This window comes from Pagrus pagrus (genome assembly GCF_965226575.1).
Source record: "Pagrus pagrus genome assembly, chromosome: 10".
NCBI classification, from domain to species: Eukaryota; Metazoa; Chordata; class Actinopteri; order Spariformes; family Sparidae; genus Pagrus; species Pagrus pagrus.
The window spans coordinates 10,498,769-10,526,296 of NC_140194.1; the positions used below are offsets into that span (position 1 = coordinate 10,498,769).

The following is a 27,528-nucleotide window of genomic DNA, read 5'->3' on the forward strand; positions in this document are numbered from 1 at the left end:
ATTCACAACAATGTATCTGCATAACGCCGCTGAACATCCTGGCTCAAACCAGAAAATTGGGATCAGACTGGAACAGATTTTCTTGTAGAGATCCAACAGTAGCACATAATACTGTTTGAAACGCTCCATAGCATTTAGAAACTCGAAAGATGGCGGGACGGAAACAAATTAAGTGCTGCTCTTCAACATTATTTGTTACTTTCCCTGAGGCCAATGTTATACACCCGTGAGGGAAGTGTATATATTTTGCATAAGGACATGACGAGTGATGATTACAACTAGACACAGCGCTGCAGAGAGTCAGGTAGAGCAGTCGCTGACAGTTCCTCGACTGATCAAACACCGAAGAGGTGCCACAACACTGCAAATCAGTGTCAGTCACTATGAAGAGCTGGAATCAAGTCTGAGTTGTGAAAACTCTCAAAAAACTCAGTAAGAACACCTAAAATTCAAAAGACAGCAGGTCACATACCTCACATTTGTTTAATTAGATGGGTAAAACTCTGTTGTCTGTGACATTTCAGCATCTTGACGCATATTTCTTGTACATGTGTTGAGTTAGAAGGTGGGTGTGGTTATCCAGTATCAGGACGACAGCAAACATTAAACCTAGAGCCACTTCAGAGCTCGTACTGTTCCCCGTCTCCTTCCGTGCCAAGGAGACGTCAGGACCACATGCCACATCACAGACTCTCAATGGGGGATTTTTTTGGAGGCCGGCTTTATTGGGTCAGTTTGCCAGTACACAAACACCTATGAGGAGTCACGCTGTTCATTGGCATCAAGCGGAAACTCTATTTGCATCTTTGTTCAAGCTAAATATAGTGAGTGTATGTCCATGCGTCTGTTAAAGCGGCAGTAATCCAGACTTTCATGTCCAGACCCAATTAATAAAAACTTTGTTGATTAAAACTATATTAGAGCTTTCATACAGCTGTTCGTCCAAGATATAGACAGTAACAGTTTGGCAGAAAAACATGTTCATAGAGATTAAAATCTAAAAATGATACCAAGCCCTATTCATGTCCATGTTTAAATCACATGTCAGCTGCAGTCTAATGGCCAAGTCTCAACCCTCATAATGACTCATGAGGAGGTCAGCTAAGGTCAAGGTTGTACAGTCACAGTCGACCGTCTCACTCCTCCGTCCTCTTTCTCTCTCGCTCTCTGGTCGTTTACCCTCTGATGGCAAGTGGAAGTGTCACTGGCAGCACTCTCCTCCACGTCATTACTCAGGCTGCAGATAAAAGGCACTTCATTAGCACAAAGGCCTGTCGATGCCGGGCTCGTCCTTTAACCGCTGTGACTTTCTGTGACCAAATGCCGATAGCAGCTCCGCTACTTGAGGTAACTGACCTTTTCTGTAGCGAGACTGAGGGGCTTCATGGGTGCTCGCCACTGTCACTCTGAGATTACTCCCTCGCTGTAACACTAGTAACCGATCTGACGTGCCTGCTAACTCACAGGGCCTTTTCACGAAGATTATCTTTGTGATGTGCTCTCAGACATAAGAACATGTTGTGCTTACAAAACAAAAAGGAGACGAGAAAAGATAAAAATATATTCATCTTTTCAAAGTGTAACACATTCTTCCTCCTGTGAGTTTATCATCGGGCTGCGAAGGAGACGCAGCGAGTGACAAAGCCAGCCACAAATTAAAACACGGTTCTGTGTGGAGAGGACACACTGAGTCACAAAAGACATCTGCTCTTTTGTTGCACGGAAAGAGCAAGTTTGTTAGTATTCAACAGCCCTCCCGCAAACCACCCTCCCCTTCACCCCCTTCTTGCTCCCCGGTGCCCCCTTCCCCAGACTCTGCCCCGCACCAAGCACAGCTGCATTATTCCCCCGCTGGTCTCTCTAATTACAAGACTGAGGGAGAAAGGAAGTCCAGAAATTTCTAATTAGCACTAATCAACCTTTTCCTCGCCTACACTGGCATCTCTATTCAGCCCTACGGGAGCCTCAACAGATCTGCAAAAGGTTTTATTAGCCTGAAAAAGTTTAAAAACAACCAGGTGACCAAGCGTGACCCTACCCTGTCACACCCAGTCCTGCAGTGTTGTAGCTGTTGTATAGAGTAAATTGTGAGAATGAAAATGTAACACCCGTGGCCAGATGTGCTTCTTACACAGAAAACATTGAAAAGATAAATCTCAAGCAGCATCACTGAAGAGGTGTTGCCTTATGTTGAGGTAACAAGAGCTCTTAGTATATCAATAGATCTTTGATTCAACAAAAAAGCGAGAGCTCATTCTTGTTCTGAAAATACAGAATCTATCAAGAATGCAGTTAAGAAAGAGCTACTCTCTCCTAGCTGATGCTCCATTAGTCTTTACATCTTTGTCAGGAACGGCATTTTCATGCATTTGTCTATAAGAGGTATTTAAATAAGATGTTGATGACTGTTCTTATTGAATAATTAGGACACAATCAAACAAATAGAAGATAGAACGACAGATAGAAAACGAAAATGAACTGGCAACTACTTATTTCAATAAAAGATTAATAATTTTTAGCTGTCTATCAAGAAAAAAGCTTCCCCAATGTAGGGATTAGCTATTTTTTTTCCTTATGATGGTACTGTAAACTGAATATCTCCAAAAATCTATCAAAACAAGTCGTTTGGAGACATCACCTTGGACTCTGGGAAACCGGGAAGGACATTGTTCATTGTTTTACAACAATTAACCTATTAATTAAGAAGATAATTAACAGATTAATCAGTAATGAAAATAATAATGAGCTGCAGCCCTGAAGTAATGATATAAATACATATAGACAAAATAATATAGTCTGGGATTGTGAAGTACATTGTGAAATACACCCTGCCCCTTTTACTCAAAGGTTTTTTAAACAGCGATGACGTGATTATTCATCTCATATTGTTTTATTTAACGAACGTTGAACACTTTGGGCCTCCCTATAAAGATGTAACAGAAGTGAAGGACTTTGTGGATAACTGGGTTTTGATAAAACATTTGTATCTATTAATTATTTGGTAGTTTTATGTATGCTTGAAATAGATCGTGACCAATGAAGTCTATATACTGTGATAAATGTTTGACTAGCTCCACCGATGAATGAATTCACTCACACGCTGTAGTTCATGGTATATTGCCGACAAACAAACACGTCTGCATCTCTCACAGAGGAATTAAAAAAAGGCGTTTCTGATGTTTCTCTGACTGAGAACAACAGTGGCTCGCTTACTTCCTGAAGAGCCCCCAGTGTACAATGGACACTTTCCTTTCAGATTAATCATTAAAATGGTCTCTATGTCAACGCAGGAGCACAGACCATTAATAAAAGATTGTATCACTTTATAGTGGGAGGAGTGGGAACACGATGCCATTGACTGTGAGGGACTGTGTGTGTGTTTGTGTGTGTGTGTGTGTGTGAGCAGTGTAAAGCTAAAGGCACCGAGAACCCTGAGGTGATTTCTTTGGTTTCATAAGCAGATTACTTTCTTTTGTCCCAGGAGGCCGAGCGATAGCGCTGGTTAATGTGTCAGAGCGATTCAGGCTCCTGACCGAGCTGCGCCGAGTTCAAGTCGTGACCCTGCCACTTCAGCTGGGACTGGGAGCACACGGAGGCCAACCCACAGCCACTTAGAGTTAATATGAAGCTTTCATTACATACAGTACGCTGTAAATTCAAGTCTTAAACCTAAATGCTTACCACCTGGTTCAAGTTAATTAATCACACAGCATTATAATTAAATGAAGTGTGTTGTTATGCTTTCAGCAAGTACATTAGCAGTTAGTCACCATGAAAGAGGCCTGTTCACGGCCTGTGCCTTTATTCTCCCTCGTCGTCCTGCATAAAAGGCCTGATGACAGACTGATGGGGTCATTTTTGTTTCGCTAGTACTTCAGCGGAAGTAGTAACAGAGCTGAACTGATGCCTGTGTGAAAAGAGTGGGACGGGACTGGGATGTGATGTGATGTTTTGAGGACCTGTAATGTTGGTAACCCACAACGAAGAGATTTTAAAAGTAAGCTAGCAGGAGTTTGCAGCTAATAAAATAAATAAATAAAATGCCGTTGCTGTTGTGTAACCCGTCACGCCTCCTTTTCTTGTGAAACGCTGTCATGCTATCTAAAATCCCACACTGAGGCGGCATTATGCCATTGTTGTTTTGTTCAGAAGGGTCTTCCTTCCAGGGACACTTTCACACAGAAGACTGTGAAACCAATTGTCAACATTGTTTGCTGTAAGGGAAGTAGTTGTTTTAACTCAAACCATGATCATTTCCTAAACCTAACCAAGTAGTTTTGGTGCTTAAAGCTATCGAGTCTGTGACCACCTGAAATGTTTCTCAGCCAGCTTTATTTTGAAAGTCTTACAGACTGTTGGCATATTTATTATTGCTAACATGTTTTGCCATGCCTTGGCATGACAAGTACACTGTGGACTGGCATGTGTATTACATACTTTGGTGTGTACAGGGTTGAATTATCACTACAGCAAGTATTTTGGTCTTTATTATGTCATTTTAAACCAACAGGTTAACACAGGCTGTTGCAGTATTTGAGCACTGATTTCAAACATGTTCTAGGAATCCATTCTCTGAAATGAAAATAATTGATACCACTTCACAGCATTAGTTTGACGCCGGTAAATCTTCTGCGTGAGTTCTGCTGTTTGTTGGATGTCACAGTAACGACACACATAGCAGGTGCTCCTGATGCACAAGCAGGCTTCTGTTCAAGAGAAAGGGAATCGATTACCCCCTGAAATTCATGGCACACTGCTTTGTTAAAGTACCAGACATTGTTGTGGCTGAATGATGAAAAACAAGAGCAGCGCGTATTGACACACACCGGTTGAGTTTTTTTCCAGCAGCTTATTGAAAAATCAATGCCGAGAAATCTGTGTTTTCAAATACTGCTCGGAAATCAGACAGCTGTAAAGAAACGACTGCTATCAGCTGCATTTATGGCGTCAATTCTCAAACAGTCGACACATCACTGCAAATACACTTCTCAAGACAACTCCAGAGGCTAATGGGGTGAAAACGAGAAAGGCTTCACTTAGAAATAAATTGAAAGTGTCTTTAGTATAAAACTCTAAAAACTTCCTCTCCCACTGAGCCACAGCCAGACTGAAATTATCACACTCATTAGCTGAGGAGGATAATATACGAGATCTGAGAGGAAATAACTTTATCAACGACACCATCCTCGCAGGGATTCACCGCTCAGTAGGAGAGAAAGAGAATAAAAGCTTATACTGATGTCACATGATGCTATTTATGGTGCCCAGATGCATATCTAAAAGAAATGCTGCGGCCAAACCCTCCATGAAACGAAAATGGCTCATCTCCCAAAGGTGTGGAACCAATTGATCAGCAATGGTCCAACGTTTGCCGTCTTTCTAGTAGTACAATGGAAGCTCTAAAATATGGTTATTAAGTTATATGCAACCCCGGGCAATTAAAGGAGACACATAACATGTAATAGATCGTGACAGAATATCTCATGAGTGATTAAAATGCCTCACTCGGACCACTCGAAGTCATCAGTCATTAAATAAAGATGCTAAAGGGATACGACAACGTCGACATCAAGATGTCAGAGTGACGCCTCGAGGAGCCATTCAACATAAAGAGCAAAGGCACATTTGAAGATTTGACAAACACTGACCCTAAAAGCCACAAGCTGGTTTGACGGCACACATATATAACGTCATGCAGTTGTAATCAGTGTACAAGAGGATGCTGAAAAACACAGAAACAGTTTGCGGTACAATCTCACGAGGCGGAAAAGTGGGCCATCAAAACACGATAGAAATGTGAGGAAGGATTTGCCCCAGAAATGTAAAGAATCGGGAGAATACATGTAGCAACAAGAGAACTGTGGATAAAGCGATATGGATAATTGCCTTTAAAGCTTCTCAACGGTAGAAAGTTTGAATGGGTGAAATGTGAGTTTTAATTAATGATTAAAAGTGGAATTCATGAGAGAGGAATGTTCTATTCAGCTAAATGCCAAAGGGGTCTCTTCACAACCGCGTCAAATATGATTCATAATTGATACGTTTAGCTGTAACCCGGCTTGACACTGTTGGGAGGGCATTCAAAAACCTCCACAGCATTATGACCGACGTTATTGTACTCTGACACAGATAACAGCAGAGAAGAATCAATTCAGACATCTGCAAAATGAGGCCAAGTGTGATCTTATTTGCATCTCATGTGAGTTCAGTGGTTGCCCCTGTCCGCTAACGCTTTTGGATATAAGGATGTTGAGTAATTATAAGGGAAAAAGAGAAAGTAGTTCAATTAAAAGTGATAATTTACTGTGTTGACTGAATGTAAATACTGCAAAACACAAAGCAACAGTATGTCTCTTAGTTGCCTTTAATGCATATTGGCAAGCAGCCCTTACAGCTTAGCTCAATACCATTGCTGTAGGTATACTGTAACATATACCCTGTTCACATTGGACAAAAAGTCCAGTGATTGGTGTTGATTGGCTCCATCTCCGATCGACTGTGATGAAGACAAAAACATCTGGGTGGGCACGCAAACTTTCGGCCATCGTCAGGCGCGATATGACGTGTTGAAATTAAGGACACTGGCTTGTTAATACTTTTCCAACCGTCTCGGTTCAAAGCAGCACTCAAACTGAAAAGAGACTGAAGTAAAAGATATTAAATGAAATTTCGACTTGATGGTTACGCTATGGAAAAGTCAAGGGATCACCGACGTCAATATTAATGCCAAATTTAATGGAAATCCAGCCAAAATAGGGTATTTACGTCAAGCCCAAAGTGGTGGACCTGTAAAGGTCACACAGGTTTGGAAGGAGACACAATACAATAGGAACAGGATGTATCCTCAGCACCTGAAAAGTGGCTGTGGATGTACATTTGATGGAGAGATGTTTGAGACGTGTGCATTGATGACGCTGCATCTTCATGCAGGCACGAGGAAATGACGATTTCTGTGTCATTAGTCTCTCAGCGCACCGGTGATGGATTTCACTTGCCTGTCTGGCTCCAATAGATTTTCTGTCACTTCTCTCAGCTGCACGTACAGCTGAGCATTGTGGGTGCAACTATTCCCAAATATACCCCCCCACATGTATTTTCAGTGAGCCTGGTGTTGCTCCCCTTCTTTACAACAGTTAGGTTTTCTTACTAAAAAGTGTGACAAATACCCCCAAAACAGAATGAGCAGCACAATTGGTGTAATGCTTGGGATTAGCATATAAACAATGCTTCATTTCTTGGCATTTGCACAGCCCTGGTGCGCCAGTTCAGTCTCCCCCAGCGTAGTGAAAGGCTGTCGGGCAATGACTCAGTGTCGCTAATTCACACTGTATCAGCCCCTCAGACCTGACATTTATTCTCACGCACTGTTAACCTCTACAAGAAATGAGAACTGTGCCGTCTTACAGCATGCGGTATTATCATAACTACATCTAGGTTTGGCCAACAGGCATGATGCGCTGTAACACACATGCACATTTGAGATGCTGGCGAAGATTTATTCACACACTGACTAATGTCTGTTTATCAGTAGAACTGCACTATTGGATTTCCTGGCAGGGTCAGCGGTTAATGCCCCTGAGCCTTTAGTTGATTTCCATCCATTTTATAAATGCCATTTAAGAACATTAGACCTCAATAGAAACTATTCCCAAGCAGGTTCAGTGTGAGAAGTTGTTAAACGCTGCACTACATGGTCTCGTAATTGGTTTCAGGCTATAACTTCCACAGTGTGTCTCAACCCGGGCTTCTCCCGGGCCTCATCCTCTTCAGGCAAAGGCAGCTGGAGCTTCACCACTGGTACTTTCTCTTTAGGCTGCTGTTTCTAAAATATGCAAGGTACAAGGTTCATTTATTTATCATTCTACCACACAGGGGTTTATACGGAAATGCTAGTTGTAGAAGTCCTAAAAATAAACTATTTCATGGTGGAGTACGAAGGATGAATTGAGGTTTTACAGCCAGTAATCTGGTGTATGGCACGAATACTTCTGTATCGCTTGCCAGACGGCAGCAGGGAGAACAGAGTGTGTGTAATTGTTCACAAAACGTTCTGTCTGGCATGATCATCGGTGATGCTGTGCTGATAACCCCTGTCTGTGAGGGCAATCCCCTCCTGACTGTACCCTGATGACCTCTGATCGCCTTCCTGTATCAGAGCGTCTTATCTGCACGTTTACTCCACTTTACTTCTAAATGAGACTTTCCTCCTGTTTTACACACTAAACACTTTGCCTGCAGCACCTGTCCTTTTTGCAGCTACTTAAAGAAGGTGTTGACACAAAACAAAAACAGCTGGTTAAAGCATCGTGCGTCTCCTTCAATAAACCGCTTCCGTCTGATCTTTAATGAAAAGCAAGACTGCACGAGATAGAGGGCAGGAAGACAAAGGATTTCTGCGAGAGAGATAATTCACTGAGACACAGTTCTCTTTTAACTGTCAAACTGTAATTTCCCTTCTGAATTCTTGGTCTTTCTCTATTATTATTGAAGAGGGATATTTCCCAGCCGCAGCTTCTCCTATTTTTGTCAAGTGGGCTGATTGAATCTGAAGTCACAGGAGGAAACATCCGTTGGGAACAGCCCTTTCGTCATCTTACCTGTACATTTGATAAAATCCAGTAGAATCATGACCTCGTGGTGAAAATACTGCATCTCGAAGATTAAATCAGGATAGAAAATTAAGATTATCCGCGGGAATTTGCACATATTTCCTAACAACTTTGAGTCGTGTTTGAATACCTGTGAAGAATAGTTTTGCACTTAAGAATCAGTTGGGTTGGCAGTAGAGAGAAGAAGCCTCAGGGCTCCATCAATGGAGATATTTGTTCCTGAGATTCACTCCTCCTCTGTCACATTAAGTTAGGCCAACATGAGGCTACGTTGTCTAAAACAGTCAACTCGTCTGGGAGCCTAGAACCAGTGTTGACCACAGAGGTGATGACAGGCACATCACCTAGTCTGAAATAGCTGCAGAAGAGCATAATGGAGCTAAAACGTGACCTGTGTGTGTCGTTTTTTTGCAGAATGTGAATAAGGAGATTATGAGGAATAAATTCCAGGAGAGATCCTTTGTAATGGAGACTTTTATTTTGTGGGAATGACCTTTGATGCCATTGTTTGCATTGTTTGCTTAGAGGAAACCAGTTGAACCAATCAAAAAGCTTGACTGACACCCACAAACATAAGCGCCACTTTCTTTTTGTCCTCAGTGTCTCGAGTATATCTGCAGATCATGAATCCAATGAAAACAGTCTCTGTGGTCAGAGCACGGTGAGAGCCTTTTTCCCTTTTGCATAATTAAAGGCTTTTAAACACCTCTTACCTCAGCATTTCCACAGGTGGCTTTAGAGACCTAAAACTGTACTGCTCCCTCGAACCCAAAGCACACTCGGGGGAAATGGAAGTAAAATGCACATTTGCCAGCAAGGAACAGCGATAAGATTGCTGCCGTAAAGTCAAAGGCAACACATTAAAGTGAGCAAGAAGAGGCAAAGGCAGCAGAATCCTTTGGAGTGAATTCAAGCTTTTGTGTAGTGAGTAGGCGGAAGCTTGATTTTTCTGGCTCGGCTAATGAAGCCACTTCCAGACTTTGCAGTGAGGACCCACTGAGGAAGTCATTGTCAGTCAACCAAAAATAACTTTAAGATTAAAGATGAAATCTTGTAGATGTAGATCTGGTGTTGTAATGTTTACTGCAGAGATAAGTCATCGGTTTGGACAGAGACATTTTAATCAGTTCAATAGCTGGACAGATCGATGTGAGCGCAGAGGATGAGATGTTCTGTTCTGTTTATTGTAGTTGGAGGACTCGTCAAAAGGTCTTGATAAGAAAACATATTGTTCTGTAAAATGTCACACAACCCATTTATGAACTACTGCTTCTGTGTAAACTGCATCCAGATGCCCCCTCACTGTAGTGAAGCCTGAATTTCACTCACTGTGCCTTTAATACTCATGATGACCTCCCACATATTTTGTAGCTACGTCTGTCTCCAGCATGCCAGAGGCACTCAGTGTACTGTAAATCAGACCCTCTGAAGTGAACCACTGCTGCTACAGAATCTAACAACAGCTACCACGGTTGGTTGTCCACTTGACGGATTTACTTAAATGTGTACTTATCTGAATAACCGAGTCTGTACACAGTGTAAGAGCAGTACTTGTGTGACTGGCAGACAAGCTGACTGATTGGCACTTTTTTGCTGTGTTAAACAGCTCATAGGGCGAGCCGAGGGGCCCCGCCGTGGTGCCACTTCACCCTTTACATTGTCTCCAAAGCCCCGGGAAAGATCACTTTCTGGTGGTGAATCCAGCCATAAAAATGCAGAAAGCTGTTTGGCCCTGGAGACTAGCCGCCTGTGCACACAGGCGTGAAAAGGCCCACCACTGCCCCTGCGTGTCAACGCTCTAATGGAGGCCCAAGGGAGATGCAATATTCTCAATAAATGATTCAGAGAAAAGAGGTTTTCATGGAAGGCAGTGCCACGTAGTTATGACAAGGGTAAATGTGGCCAAAGGTGGGTCATCAAACTTCCTGCCCCTGGACCTAAATGTGCCCTGAATGCTTTGAGAGAAGATTGACTAGGAGGAACAGTTCAGCACAGGGAGATTACAGAGTTGAGAGCTGTTATTTCAGGAGCTTCAGGATTTTATTATTCACGGTAACTGTTCTTTTTCTTAAGTAGGTTATTATTGTGTGTCACAGAGCAGACTTTTCAAATCTACTTGTGCTTACACCTGCATAACATAACTGTGATAACAATAAAACCAGATATTGTGCTCACTAGTGCTGCAACTACAAGTCGATTAATCAACGAGGTGGCTGATAATAAACAATCTACTTCTGATCACTTAATCATTAAAATAAATAATGTTTTATAGGTGACTAGTTCTAGCATCGGCCATTGGAATTTGTAGTGGTTTTCTTCTCCTCAACCAAATTTAAGAGGTTACAGGTTAGTGTGTTATCAGAGAAAAAACATTTTAAAAAAATTAAAAAGTCGAAGGAAAAATGTGATGGAGCAGAGTGTTATCTGCAAATTAATCAATAATGAAGACTAATAAATTATTTCAGTGTTACTGTTCACTGCAGAACTGTAACTCTCAATTACCAAACTGACACAAGGTTTACATCTCTGTAAATGTATTTTTAAAACACATCTGCAACACTGCAGCTTGCTTCAAACAACAGTCATCAGTCTTGAAAGCACCCCCATGCGAGCACCCCCTGGAGTCTAGTACTAATGTGCTACACTGAGGTGAACTAACCTTCAAAAGTCAGAAGCTCGCATTAAAGCCAAGTAATGCCAGGCTCCACTGTAATGAAGGGGAATTAGGAAATTATCTTATTGGTCACAGACAATTGGATCGCCTACCGGGAAACAAAGGGCCATTTCAATGCCACTGAGCTCTCCGCTCCACTACAAAACTGAGCTGTCTTTGAAAACTCCCAGAGGACACGGCAGCAAGTCCTTGTGCTGTAGGCGATAAAGACATTAGACATCAAACCCACTGCCTCACCATCAATTTTAAACAAAAAAGTATTTTTTAGGATTGCAAGAAGAACAGACATACAAATACATCACAAGTTTAGAATAAGAGACATTTACCAAAAATTTGTAAACCGTATTTTGTGTGATCTAATCTGATATGATGTAATATCTGGCTACTTTTCATGGCAGGCACTCCAAACTGTCCCGAGGAGGTTGCTGAGGGTTTTTGGGGGATTGGGGAGTTGGACTGAGTTGCACAGCAGCTCTTTACTTACTTTTCACCATCTTACAGATGCAGTGAACAGAATCATTTCTTTTGAGATTGTGTTATTTTCGTAGATTATTTAGTGTGACAGCCGTGAAGAGTTTAACTATGAAGGCGAGGGCGGCTGCTGTCTGCGACCCACTGTGCTGTACTTGGCAACCACGCAGCGAGGCAGGACAAGCTAAAAAGTGCTGTTGAGTTGTTGGCCGGGGATCTGGAGTGACAGCTTATTTGAGAGATTTACTGTGGTGTCACTTAGGAGGCTTCAAGACTGAGTCTCCGATTGCCTAATCCTTGACACTGTTACAGCTAAATTGGACACACTGGAAATATTTTTCTTTGATCAATGTTTTAATGAGGACTAAAGTAAACAAAGTGGCCATCCGTGGAACAAAACATGAGAATTAACTCGATCCCATGACAAGTTTGTGCTATCTCCTTGTTAACAGGACATCATACAAGTAAACTCATTTAAAAGTCTGTTTTATAAAAGCTTAACACCCTCTTGCTCCTAAACAATCAGCATTTCAGTCACACCATAGCACAGAAACTGCTCCTGTTAAGGTCTTGAATGACATCCACTTAAACACCGACAGTAAAAATCTTCGTCTTGGTGTTATTTGATTTCAGAGCTGCATTCTACCTGGTCCACTACAAGATACTACTAGGCAGATTGGACTTTCTGGCACAGTGCTAGTTGGTTCTGAATCCTATTTGAATGACAGAGGCTACTTTGTGTTCAGCAATACGTGAGCATACACAAATGATGTGGAGTTCCCCAGGGCTCCGTTCTCAGGCAACTTGTGTACTTGCTCCCACTAGAGCAAATTATTGAAAACAACAAAATAGCTTACCATAATTATGCAGATGACACAACGGTTTATTTAACTATATCAACTGGGGACATATGGTCCCTAATAAGCACTGAGTAAGTGCATTCAACATATCAATGTTTGGATTTGCAAACATTTCCACTAATTAAAAACAAGGTTAAACTGAAATAATTGTCTTTGGATTTCAAATCGCTAACATTTAAGACCACAAACCAGGCTAGAAATCCTGATGGAGTCACTGAGACCTAAATTGTGATATCCACATTAAAACAATTACAAAATCCACCTACTATCATCTTATGAATATTTCAAGATATAAAAGACTTGCGTCTGAGCAGGATTTAGAAAAACATATCCAAGCGTTTATCTTTACTAGGCTCGACTACTGACTAAAAAGTTCTCAGATCTTTACACTTACTTTCTGTGTGTCAAAGGACTTTAAAATACTTCTATTGGTTTAGTAAGTACTGAATGGTTATTTCTGATCTGCTTCTCTGTTATGAACCGGACTTCCCAGATCATCTGGCTCAAGACTTTCATTTTCCACAGAATCAAAACTCAACATGGAGAAGCAGCATTCACTTTAATGCTCCACATATCGGGAATAAACTCCCAGGAAATTTGAGATTAGCTTCAACTCTCAATTCTTTTAAATCCCGGCAAACTTTTCTGTCTGTCACTGTATTTTATATGCAACTGTGTAATCTGTCCAACTTTATTTGAGCGTATTTTTGCCCTATTTTTCATTTAAACTAAATGTATGTGTCTTTTTATATTACTTTTCTTGTATATTGCCTTATGCTTCTCCTACATGTTTTCTTAATGCCTTTCTGTCCTTTGAAAAGCACTTTCAATTGTCTTTGTCTTGTTGAAAGTTGTTATGCAAATAAACTTTTGCCTTTCCATGACTTACATGGTATGTACCATGGACAATGTGCTGAGCTCTCAGCATGTACAGTACAGTATGTCCTGACTCAGCTTCAGAGGACATCTCATACATAACATTTAATGACATCCTGCAGATCTACAGTACTGTAGATTGTTCAAGTGGTATGTGAAAACAAGAAGCGTTTCATTCTCGGGCTCCAACTAACTAGTCATCCATTTATTATTTAGCCTATGAAATTGTTAGATATACACTCAATTAACCGATTTAACCTATTCAACTTCGAAACACCGCTAGGAAACGCAGCATGCAGAGCGGGAGAGAATTGCACATGCAATAAGGAAACAATGGTTTTCACTGGGCTGCCTTGGCCTCAGCTGGTTTACTTTAAACTAGAAAGGTTTTATGAATCTGAGCACAGACCCCGTGACAGTGGACGCCTCTGCAGCTAACCTTGTCTGAGGTTAACCACAGGGAAAACGAAGAAGAGCATAACTTAATTGGTTTGCACGCTTAATTAAAAGCTGGTATTTTGAGAGCGATCTGATTGTATGGCTAATATAAATTAAGCCTCTTAGGATAAATCTCCCGAAGTGTAGCAAAAAATAGAACTTTCAAAGGCTGCCGTGAGAACTCTTTCAGCCAATTTTCATTTTCGGACAAGCTAGGCAGCTTAGCTTGTCCTCCTCATGGGAGACATGGTTCTGATTGTCTTATGGCCCCACAGCGACTGAGTGGTTAAAAACCTACCATGCAATCATCTGGGATCCAGCATCATCATGTGGTAAGACAAAGCAGAGACTGAATATGTCTCAAGGCATTCCAGTTGCGTTTTTTCCAGAGAATGACAAAAAGCTGAGCAGGTACAAGAAGGATATATTAACAAAACTGACACACCGGAGCACAGGTTGTTAAGCATTGTGCCCTTTCCGAAACATCACTGAAAACCTGACTCCATTCCCATAACCTCTTCCCACAACCTTCTAAATCTTGACACAAACCTAGAGAGACAAACACGGACCTTTTTCTCTCCTTGATATTCATGCTGTGTGAAAATAGAGAGGAGCTGAGAAGAAAACCTACAAAATACAGAGTACTTTTACAGCACCGGCTTCTTATTTCTCACTGCTTTCAATGGGCACATTATTGCATGTTCGTAGCAGAGGGCTTAGCATAATTCTGGTGCACACAAGCCTAAGCATTAGGTGTTAAAAATATTTTAACTTTCCTCAAAACGGAGCTGTGCTTCAAACAAGCTTTCGACAGTCTCATAGCAACAGCGGTATCCATGAGCAGCACTCCTTACAAGCCTCTCTTACGCAGGGCCTTACTCTTCAATGCATGCCCTTTGAATGAATGTAGGCGACTTCTTGCAGAACATACACAATGTAAAGATAGCACTCAGTCTTCTTAAGTAACACAGTCTCAAATTCATCTTCAGCTGTCTCCCACACAGCTTGCATAAGGTATTGATTTGAGTGTGCCAGACTTCAAATGGAAAAACAAGTGAGTAAGACACAACTCTAAATAGCTTGGTAAATGAAATATTTAAATCTTATCAAAGACAATCTGCTTGATTCAGAATGATTGCTTTCAACCTCAACTGTAAATTGACAGCAAACTGACATCTCATGATTGGAAGGACTGAGCTGAGAAGGAATCTTTTGCCTGAAGCAAATCAATAAAACAGCATCCTCATCCAGACGTGCGTTCACTTAAAAACGCAGCATTTGAGCAAAGAATTGTTATTCAAGATGCAAGTGGGTCAAACGCAAAGGAAGAAAAAAACCTGAGGTTACCAATGCTATGAAAGAGAACCAACTTTCAGTGGAAACAGAGCTGAGAAAAATACCAACAACACAAACAACCAGAGTGTTTTTCCAAAATTCTGTGAAGAAATGATTAACACCAGTTTGAAAACCCAAAGAGGTAAAGTGAGCCTGTATTTATTCAGCACTTTTCTGACCACTCAAAGCGCTCTGCAGCACTTGCCACATTCACCCATTCACACACTCATTCATACACTGATGGCAGAGGCTGCCGTGCAAGGTGCCAACCTGCTCATCAGGACTGACACAGCTCTTCCCCAACCAAAGCACCCCAAGATATTTCTATGCTTTCACATCCACTCATACACCGATGGAGCAGCCATTGAGAACAATCTCGTGTTCTGTATCTTGCCAAAGGATATGTCAACATGCAGCTGGAGCCTGGTAACAAACACTGACCCTCTGATTAATGGACAAGCTGCTCCATTCGAAAAGCGTCAGTATTTGACATGTTGGGAATGAGCTACTGCAGCTGGAGTTGGTGCCGGGCTCGAGGTCGAGGTGGGAATAAAAAGTAAACCTTATAGGAGAAGCGTGAGTTTATTCACCTCATAATGATGAGTTAAAGCAGAAATTGTGTGTATTGCCAGTTAAATTGTATTTAGGAAGACCATTTGAATTGATATTCAGAAAGCAGAATGGATTAGCATTTTTATATATAGTGGTTTTATAAGAGGTAAGGTACTATCTGCATTTCAATGAGTTGAAAATGCATCGGCACATTAGTGGCATTAGCACATCCATAATGTGACACTGAAAGACCATAACATTGCAAATATCTTGGATGAGAAAGCAACATCTCAAATGTGAACCATAATGTGAGGAAAAAGACAGAGGCATGTTCGCTTGCTGCTCATGAGTTGAGGGTATCGCTGCTGTACACTTATAGTGCATATACCCATCCACCATTTACTCCTGACAGACAAATAAAGCTCAAAATCTGACACTTAAAAGTAAAATGTTGAAACATTAGAGCGAGCCTGCATATGCACTTTCCAAGCAGCACAGAAGAAATTATTAAAAGTCATGTATTTACAAAAACCTCATTTGTGCCTAACTAATAAAGTTGCTGCTATTTCAAAACGTCCTTCACCTCAAGTCAACTCATTCAGTTTACTGTACAGTCAAAAAATGATTTGGCCCAGAAAATAACTAGTTGACCATTTTTTTTTAAAAACTGACTGTAGCACATCCTTTCTCTGAGGAGTACTGAAGTTGCCTTTCTGTAACAATCATGTTTGCCAGTGACAGCAGACAGTCTCTCCGCTCAGCTTCTGTCACACTTCAAGTACCGTCACGCCCCTTTGGCTCGGCCCATCTTTTAGAGATGCAGTCTGTAGCTGACTGCTTTTTGAGGTGGCCTGGCATTGTGCTTGTGGAGCCATAGTACACAACTTAGTGCCAAGTGAATCATACAGTGAACAGGACTGCTGGTTATGGTCTAATAATAACACAGAAAGCTGATTGTGGACAAAAACAGTGTTGGGTGGGCAATAAGTGGAAGGGAGCTTCAGTTTGCAATCAAAGATACTGACAAGGATGATGGTGATGTTTCCTTTTCCCCCTAAATTCAGTGTTTCATAAGCTTCTGAAATGTATGCTGAATTTTAAGCTTACACCTGTGTTAGCAACACAAAAAATATAATATTATGAGCTTTGTTTTTTTTTTATTTAAGGTTCTTAACTGCAAAAATGGACAGCAGTTAATATTACAGCTCAGTAGTAACAAAGTAACAGTGGCGTAATTATTTGAGTATAAAGAGGTAACAATCAAGTAATACCATATAATTACCAGTTAATATATCTCAGTGTAACACGGTGTTAAGGGACCATAGACAAAAATGGAAATACATTTAAAGGTATCAACAATGCAAAACTATTTAGTAATAGTACAGTAATATTTATGGAAACCTGCTAAATTGTTGTACCAGTGCAATATCTAGATTAGAGAAATGTTAATATGGTGGCATTAATGGGATAATAACCTGATAATCTAGTATTGTATTAAAATATAAATAATATATTTTTTTCCTCTTATATTCTTATAAAATACTTACTGAAAACATGTGTCTAATAAATGTTAAAACAAACACATAAAACAGAGATCTCAGTCTGCAACAAGCACTGGTCAGGTTGTATATTCACCTGAAAATGTCCATTATCCTTCAACGAATAGTGCATATACAGGAAGATACAACAGAGACTATACATAAAAGATACTTACAACATTACAGCTTATTGAAGTCAAACCCTGAAATGATCAACAATGAGCCACATTTATACGTCCACTTTGCCGTACTGTCTCATTCTACTCTCAACACTCAGAGCATGAAACTCTTCAACTTCTAATTAAGATAGCTGCATCTCAACAACTGAAAACAAGTCTCCTTACAAGAGCCTTTCTACTTGACTGGGTAAAATGAGATTCTTGCCCACAGCACTGTACAGTTGTAATAGCACCGTGGAAAAAGTAGGCTGTCAGTGTGACTGAATGTGGAGGGCTCCTCGTATCCCCCTTTTCAACACTTAACTCATATACGACGGTAGTGCCATGAAGGAGTTCTCACAGACATTTGTTGCAGGTTTAGAGTTAAGCTAACTGAGAATTTGTACTCGAGACCCACAAAGATGATAAAGTGTCTAGACGGTGTCAGCACAAAAACTCTTGTCATGCGAAATGCTAAATATTCACCAGTAATTTATTGCCAGATCAGTCCTTCTTGACGCCTTTAAAATGCTACAGTGGATGCATCAATTCTCAGGGGAAAAAAAAAATCAGTACAAGGTTACATAAGTCAGGGTTTCTGTTCCCCGGTCTGAAATCTACAACTGAGAGAAGTGAGAGCAGTGGCTGATGAAAACCAACAAGTCAATACCCTGACAAATACATCTTACTCAGCTATTGATTATTTTGCACAACAGATGAGTAGCAAATCACCTGATGATAAGGAGAGAGAGTGGGAATCTAACACTAAACAACCTGCCAGTGGAAAGAGTGAAGCGTCTGCAGTCACTATCGTTCTAAATCATGGATTTACTAATCAGACATGATATTAGAATCCAATTTCTACTCCTTTTCTTATAATTCGCTAAATTTCCCTTTTTCCTCTCTTATCAAAAACTCCTTCCTCGAGTCTGTGATTTTCTTCTAATGCAAACAAAAGCTTCCTTGATAACCCTAAAAATGTCTTGCGGGCTCAAAGGCTTTTATATTTTGTAGGTCGAGGCTTCTTGAGCACCTTGACTGCTGCAGACAGTGACTGAATGAGGCCAATGGATTGATGCTGCAGGTAGAAAGAAATAGGAGCCTGCTGACTGACAGAGTAGAGATGTGACATCACCCCAGAGGGCTGATGGGAGTACAGGTGCATGCTGGTCCAGACAGCCCAGTCCGGACCTTTTCATTCAAGCAAATAGCATTCTGGCCCTGCGGCATCTTAGACCATCAAAAGGAAGACGAGCTTCCATCAGGAAAGTCACTCAATATCAGAAAAATACCTTCAGCTACTGTTCCACTTTCTCACTAACAGAATCCACATCATCAAAGGCTACAGGGCTGCAGGATATGGACAACATATGTGATGCGTGATGAATCAGCAATCAACTACCTTTCTCAAAAATCACCTTTCCTACCTTGAACTTACTAACGCAACAAAGTTACATCACAAAAGTTACTCACATAACGCATAGTAGTAGTGTAGTAGTAGTAGTTTTAACCAAAACCACAATGTTTTCCGATACAAAACCCAGCAGTTTTTTTTGCCTAAACCTAACCAAACTGCAACGCTACAACAAAGTACGCCTGGTGCTGGTATACTGCAACAATCATGCTGTTTTAGGAACACCAATATGATGTTAAGGAAGTTGCTGGCAATCAACCTACTCAGTCGTTTTGATACGAGCAAGTGTTAAACAAGTAGGTGGGTGAATTGCACTTTCATATCATTGTTCTCATTCAGGCAGAAGACTGTAACATGCTTCCTTCCTCTCTTCTTCTTTTTTTCTTGTCAGACAATCTGTTAATTTTGGTACCTGATATTAATTCAGCTTTAGCATTTTGATGAAATCTTCTTTTTTTGTCTTTCATTTTAAATTTTAATGTCATCTTGGCATTTTAAGGCTCGAGCTGTCATCATCTTTTCTTATGTACAGTTACCATGGTAACAGTTCTCATCTATTGCAAGGTTTTTTGGAAAAGACACTGTTTACTTGTTCACACAAACAACGTCCATGCCACTCTCGTTGATGGAATCAAAAACTGCAGATAAAGACCATAATCAAGAACATTTTGCTTAATTGCCAGTTTTGTCTGAAATATTTCATAATGGAATCCAGTGCACAAGAAACATGTGAGGGAATGAGTAAAATGTACCAGAGTGCCTGAAAATAATGCCCCCGTTCCTACTTGTTGAATCGAGATTCAACTTTAAAATGATTCTACTTGGCATGGTTATGCACGCTCATGCTTTTCCTGTGCAATGAGGAACAACCGCTGGTGTGTGCTAATAAGATAATAAAGTAGTAAACTCTAGGCTTGTTTTACAACCTGTTTGAATGTCTGACCGCTTGTGTTTCTTATCCAATTGGAGCCATTATTAGTGATGTCACTGCAGAGTTACAAAAAGAGAAGTTGTTGTTTCCACTTATTCCCTGACTTATTAGTTTGTGGGGACGGCTCAACTGAGCCTTCATGCCCTTTTCAAGATGGACAGGACCAAGCAGAACATTCAACAGCAGAATCAGCCTGGCTGGTTGAGCGTTGCACAAACCAGTAAAGCTGGAGCAAGGAAAAGGCTGGGTCACTTCACAGTGAGCAGCCAAGAGGAACAGATTGCTTCTGCTCTGCATGATCACAGTAGGGACTGGCCTGAAAGGGGTCTTTGTTTGCCCCGGGGGAAGCTAGAATGGCATGGCTTGGCTGCACAGGGTGGCATGTGGTCTGGTGTAACTGGGACCGGAGTGGCGTGGGAGGCTGCACTTTTTACTGCAGGGCTTTTCCCCCCATGTCTTTCCAACCTCTTCTCAGTCATGCAGCACTGGCAGCAATGATATCATCCAATGCTGCAGGCAGTGGGCAGTCTCCCTGGTGTCTTGCTAATACATACTGTACAAAGTCTGAGATTTAAAGAAAGACTCAAACATTCCTGTGCTTCAATGCTCTCCGTGGTTAAATGAGAACAATTTGCCAAGTCATCCTCAATGTCAATTTGTGATGCATCTGTGGTGTGCGTGCATGCATAAACACTTCCCTCAAATCCCAGTGGAAGATGGTCCGGAAAAAACAATTAGTGCCATCAACAAGTGCCAGCAAGAGAAAATTGAACACAAAAACTGCACGAAAATTGAAACACGAACTGAGTTGACTGTTTATTTCTACTGATTACATCAACCTATCAAAGCAAAATGTTCTTCCACACACCATGGCAGGAGTGAGTACTGAGCTGAATGTGACATTCACGATGGTGGGTTTGGAAGAGAACATCCATCACCTCAGAGTATGAGCAGCATGAGCAGAGCGCGGAGGTCCCAGAAGCAAAAGGTGTGTCTTAACATTATCATCACCTTCTTGGCCCACTGTGCTGCTGCTGCTGCTCTTCTGCTGCAGATGGATGAGGTGTTGTTAGATGAAAATCTCACAGCCCATAAAGCGAGAACCTCCCCAGTCAGCAAAGGAAAACTGCAACTGCGAAGTAAGCTGATTGACTTGTCAGCATACATGAATTTATGGCTCGAGGGTGATTCAGTTTGCATACCATCAAAATGTCAGGGATGGCGACAGGAGAAAAGGGATTCCCTGTAATGAATTAAAAAACACACGGAACCTGGCAACAAGTCAACTGGAGGAATAAGGGGTCGACTTTCAAAAGTGAATGGAGCCGTCCCACAGAAACAACACAGCCACTAAATCTGTTTTAATCCTGCCAAACGAGGCTCTTGCTTCTTTTGACTGTCCCTAATTAATAAATACTTGTAATCAAATTGTAATCCCTGTTCAGGGATGAACGAGGGCACATACAACCATCCATTCATTTTCATTATTTAAATTCAATGACAAGACAGACAGACAGATGTGAAACTTCAGGAGAGACACGGAGAAAAACTAAAAACACACGTATGGCTGTGCTGCAGTCGGAAAAAGACCAGAGGGACACAATTCATACATGATATGCGCGGTTAGCTTTGGTTCAGTGGAAACGCAGTGAGGGCTGGCTGCTCTGAGGAAAATCATTGACTTGCATGAAACACACACACACAGCAGCACATAAACACACATCAAACATCTGTAACTGGCTGTCTGATCAGTGACAGTGATGAATGAAGGTAGGCTAAAGAGCTCTTAAGGATGATGCATCGCCTATTTAAATACCAGTTGTCGTCGCTTAATTTGAATCTGTGATAATAGTAATCAAAACAGAAATAACAATAGACTGTTATTTTAATAGGAGATAATCTCTCATTCTGAAGTCAGTTATTGTCAGTACTATTTAATACTAATAAGGAGAAATCAATATTTATTATGTATTATTCTGATTGAAGAAGAAGAAGAAGAAGAAGAAGACGATGAAGTGACAAAAACGAAGAAGACGAAGAAGAAGAAGAAGAAGAAGATGAAGAAGAAGATGACGAAGAAGACAAGGAAGAAGACAAGAGAAGCAGGTATCGGTTACCAGTTTCAGTTCACCATTATTCTAAATAATGCTTCATTTATGCAATTTTTGAGAAAAGTCAAATTTTGAGTCTCATTCACAGTTCATCAAATACTGATGCATTGGTTTTCTCAAATCTGATGCTATGGGATGGCAGCCAATCCGACCTACAATCCCAAAGCGGGATTTGACCAGTCGGGAATGAGACTCAAAAACAAATTTTCTTACAAACTGGACCTTCAATCATAAAGTTTTGATCCCAAGGCAAAACAGCAAAACACTGAAGGGAAGGAAAGTAAATTCCTTTGGCCAAAAATAATATGCAAATGAAATGTTACATAAAACGAGTGACAGTTTTATATCTAGAGATGGGATTTTTTCTTCTGATCTTGGTTAATGAGGGCAATGTCATAACACAATGTGCCGAGGTTAACACATTCCCTTCAGAGAACCACGACCTTGAGTCAAATTCACCAGAAAAAAGAAAAAAAAACCTCATCTAAGACAGAAGTCCTCTAAACTGTGCTGTAGAAGCCCAGAGAGAACTGGATCTTCCTCAAACCACCAGCCTTGAGCCCAAAATGCTGATCTCATTACCACCATGTAATCAGCCTTTTTAATGATCAGGGCCCCTTTTCAGCCTCCCTCGGATCACGTCATCCATCTGCTCCACTAGGATTCAGTCCTACTCTCCTAGCCCTGAGCCCACTGGAGCACCGGCGCTGGATTAGCAGAATGCGCTAATGCTGCACCCTTCAGGCACTAATTACTGTACCAGAACAAGTGGATTTTCATCTGCGGGCTGTGTTGCTCACTGTGATGTGCCGCCACTTGCTGTTGTTTTTTCCAGTCTTTACTGGCACGCTGCATTTGTAAATACAGGAAGAGAAGGCAGCAGTTTGTTTAGCGAGCCAAGAAGAAAATCTCAGAGATAACAGGTCTGGTACCGAGCCGGCCTGTCGACCATGGTGATGACACACAGAGAAAACAAAAGAAAAAGCTTCTTGTAAACATGAGATAATCAATAAATCATGAACGTAAAATACCAGCATCAATCTGCGTCATGATGAAGGTATACTAAGCGTTACACGAGGTGAGCCAGGAAGTGCAGCATGAGGTGAGACGTAGCTGGCAGCAGGGAGAGTTTGGGTGCACATTACACAGCACACCTGGGGAGCAATGACGAAATGAAGCAGTTGCCATGGTGATGAGGCGCTACGGCGTCCCAGAACTCCAAGGACATGGAAAAGTCATTTTTCCTTGGCTGCCACTCAGGAAGGCCAAAGATGGATGAGAACACAAATTACAACATAAGAGCTTGTTAAAGCTGCTATACGTCAACTTCAGTGTCGACCGTCTCTGTGAATTTAAAGGTGTTTTGGTCGAGAAATCGAGGAGAGTGTCATTCGGACCTGATAATTCTTTCTTAAATATTTAAAGAGAGGTTTGAGCGCATGTTCGATGGCGCCTTGGAGACATTAAACCCCCCACGATTCACACCAGAAGGATTATTATTCACATACAACATACGACAGAAAGTAGGGCCGATCTTCATGGCTCATTGGGCTGAATTCTAAAAGTGGAGTGTTTTTCTATAATCCTCTCAGGCTAGCGGTTACATAAAACATCTTGATTGAGAAAAATAATCCACTACTGGATATCAGAACAGGGTCACAGAGAAATAGATTGCAGAGCGGGTTGTGATCTAAACATATGTGCAGAAGGAGGCGGAGATCGAGTCCTGGATTAGACCTGCACGGCTGCGACTAACTGACCACAACCTCTCTGCTGTTCAACAGCAAAGAAAGTCTGATTTATCTAATTTAGAAACCGTCTACGTCCATGGACAGTATGAAAAAGGGAGATAGCAGTAAAATATAAACCAGCTTTCAGTATCAGTCATATTTAATTCGCTTTGGATTCAATTTCTGCTGTGGCCTTATTCTCCTCCATCTGTCTTTCTCCAGTGTTGACACACTGAAGGATTTGTGACCGTGTTTAAATATCATTATATTGTCATTTTGGCAGTCTGCTGTGCCCCCTCTTCCTTTCTCTCGCTGCCTCCCCACGGTGACTCATCAGGCAATAACCTTGACAAATGACCTTCAACACCCACACTCATCATCCCAACGCTGATAAGATTTACAAAGCGCCTCAGAATTGGCCTTCATTTCCTTCCATCTGTCATCGTCCCAATTATATAGGTCTCCAAGCATTTATACACTCATGATTCACCTTCTGAACATCTACTAGGGAATTTAATGAAACCTGTGGGTTGATGCACGATGGAGATATAATATTGCCTGACTCAGTACAGTATTAGAGGCAATTTCATGCTGTGCCTGTCGGTGCAGTCTTGTTGACCAACTAGTCCAACCATGTGTGTTTGAGATATCTAGTTTTTGTATATTTGTGTTAAAATGAATAAGGATCTCTGTCAGTCAGGAGGACAAACAAAACCACCGCTATCTGTGGTGTAGAGTACGCAAGGAGGAAAAGTGGAGCAGTGCAATATGCCAAGCTCTGTCCTGAGGGACAAATGCAATGTGCAGCATGTACATTACTGCCAAAAAATGCCTGTGCCTGTTTGAATTGGGCCAAAGAAACATGCTCGTGTTGAACCCCTCTTGTAGTTCAGAGAAAATGCATGTATTCTAAGGACACTGGTATTCTGAGTACAGTAGGAGGAGGTTTACATTTTTATTTATATCAAAGAGCATAAACCATGTGCAGGATTAGCAGAGAGGGATGCTAATGCACATGCACCACCGACACACGAGTAAGAAGCGAGAGACACCTTTTCAGCCAAGGCTATCTGCTGGCTAAGCAGCTTTTACTGGCGGGGATGGACTACTCAGCCATATTCCATCTAATGTTTAATACATCCATGGTGTAAACATAATGTACATCATAGAGCTGTGACCTTGCCTGAGGAATTACACAAAGATGCGCATCAGTCTCCAGAGAGACACACATAGAAGGGATTTGTGTTGTTTGGCAACAACCGTGCCACTGAAGAGAGATCCCAACAGACCTTTTCCACAGTGGATGTTTTGACTTGTCATACATTTTTGGAGGGGCAGCTTTAAAGGTCCCATATTGTAGAAAAATAGATTTCTTGTCTTTTATGAATATAAAGCAGGTCTAGGTGCTATGTGAACACTGTGAAAGTATCACAGCACTCAATCCACAGAGAGACACACACAGCGCGAAGCCAGAAACCGTGCCTTGAAAAGAGTCGCTTGGTTGGGATGTCACGACAACATAGTCTCCGTCCTCAACCATGACCCCAGCACGGCTATAGTTGCAAAAACACCGGCAGAGCTTGTGAAGATACACGATGGCCAGTGCCTGCTCAGGCTTGTGAGAGCTGGGCTCTTCGGGAGGGCAGGCTTAAAGACACAGGAGCTAATACAGAGCGTTCAGACAGCGTGTGAATAGAGGTACTGCAGTAATGGACAAAAATAATGTGTCTGTGAACATTAAAGCATGTAAACGTTTTCTGCTAACAACCACAATTAAAGTATGAACCTGAAAAAGAGCATTATATGGGACCTTTAAACAATATCTTCACCATGCTGAGAAATCATGTTATAAAACTGATTCCCCGGTTGCACATGGGGACAGACGACGGTGTTTAAGTTGCACTGGTTTCCTCAACACTGTAATTTTTAGCTTCCACCCTGATGTAACAGAAGCGTCATTGAATGTTTCTTGCCAAAATGCATTTTGGGAGTTTTTCAACTTCTTCAGCTTTTTGTCAAAGAACCAGATATTTTCTGACGCAGTCGTTAATCTTTTGTACTGATGATTCAGCCAGGAGAAGCGTGAGTCACAAAACATTTTCTATGGGAAAAACAAACTGCACTTTTACTTTTAGAAACTTAAAATAGCCACTCACAGTTTGCAACTCTTTAATATTAATGACTATTTTGTAGCATTTTGCTGTCACTGTAAGCCATACCAGTTAGCCAGCATGTACAATTATGGAGCAGCGGGGCAGTGCAAAGAGTAAAGAAAGGTTAAAACATGCCGCACAATTTTGCTGATCCTCCACCGTCCTCAATTCAAAGACAGGAGTCTTAGCGATAAATCAAATCAAGGTGATGTCTGCAGTGAATGAAGTGGGCAGTGAAGTATTGACTGCAAAGTCTGGCCAACTGTCACGGAGCAAACAGGGCCTGACAGCTGGGTGGTAATTACTACACCATTCGCAGAAGGACGCAGCCTTGGCAAAGACTCACATGCTCGTTTTTTTGCCCACACTACAGTTCAAAAAGATTGAAGTTCAAAACTTGTGAAATATCAGATACAGGCAATATGCTGATTTTTGCCAATTAAGCAATAACCAACCTCAGCATTGGTCAAGGAGAAGTGGCCTACATTTAAATTCATTAATGTATCTGGGAGTGCGTCATCACTTTCCCAGTATAGTATAGTGATATCAGAATGGCAAACATCTGCAGTGTTCTGTAAAAAAATACATAATTAATATATTCATTCATCTATTATTCAGCCACTTCCGACTTTAAGAAACAGTCTGGCTGAAGCTATGATACATTTAATGCAAGGGGGGGACGCACCACATCATTTTTTTTCATCACTTCCCTCTTGGCTGAAATGGCGACTGTCAAACAGCGTTAATGTTGTTCGTTCTTTAATGATGTTCTTGTGTACAGATAAAAACTTCTTTTATTGTAGGACTGAGATTTAAGTCTATAGAGACCAGAAATTGAGGGATGAAAAAGGTCCAAAACTGCTGCAGTAAATATAAGTAAACCCTCTATTAAAGAAAAATAAATGTACTGACAGCAGTTTCACTAGATTTGTAGCAACAACAAAAAATAATCTCCGCTTGATTCTACCTCCTACAGACAGCGGCACTCCTCAGCCATGACTGCCACCACAAAACATCATTACCAAGCCAGCAGCAACAGTCACAGTCTGCTCCCACCAGAGGAGAGGGGTAATGGGATGTCCTGAAGGGCACTCCTGGGGGCTTTCCATAAAGCTGTGCTGCCACTCTTCAGTTAGCTACCCTCATTAATTATAGAGGACAGTTAATGCCTACTGTATAAGCGGTGTTTCAGGAAAGCCCAAAGGAGCTGGGAGTGAGAGCGGAGTGGTCAATGACGATGATGCAACGAAACTTAGCCTTTCGCTCAGGAGGAAAGTCTGACCCTCTGCTACTTGTGCTAAGAAAGTACAGTACAAGCAACAAAGCAACACAGATTAACCAAATATCCAGGAACAGATCAACCTCGGTATTAATATCAGTAATGTCTAGGGGAGATACTATTTCTATTGTTTGTTTTGCAAGCCAGACTACAAGTCGATCAAACTGCTAGACTAGCATCTGTTTTCCATACAGCGTCATACCTCTACAGAACAGTAGTAGCCTTTTGTTGTGTGAAGTAGGCCAACGTAAGAAAACTCACACTCTTTCCACCCTGGTTGTACTGCCAAAAGCTGTTTTTTAACAAATCTGAGGTGAAATAGATCTCATTTTAAAGTTTGTTCTGACTTTTGTAAGGCAAGGGCCCTGCTGTACTGCTGTTCTTTCAGTCTCTTTGGAC

At 41.4% G+C, this 27,528-nt stretch overlaps 1 protein-coding gene across 3 annotated transcripts in view; it reads right to left on the reverse strand.

Annotated features, from left to right (window-relative positions):
- The window catches only part of frmd5a (FERM domain containing 5a), a 64,941-nt gene that overhangs the window by 22,091 nt on the left and 15,322 nt on the right, over positions 1-27,528 (reverse strand). The gene's annotated exons all lie outside the window — the stretch shown is intronic.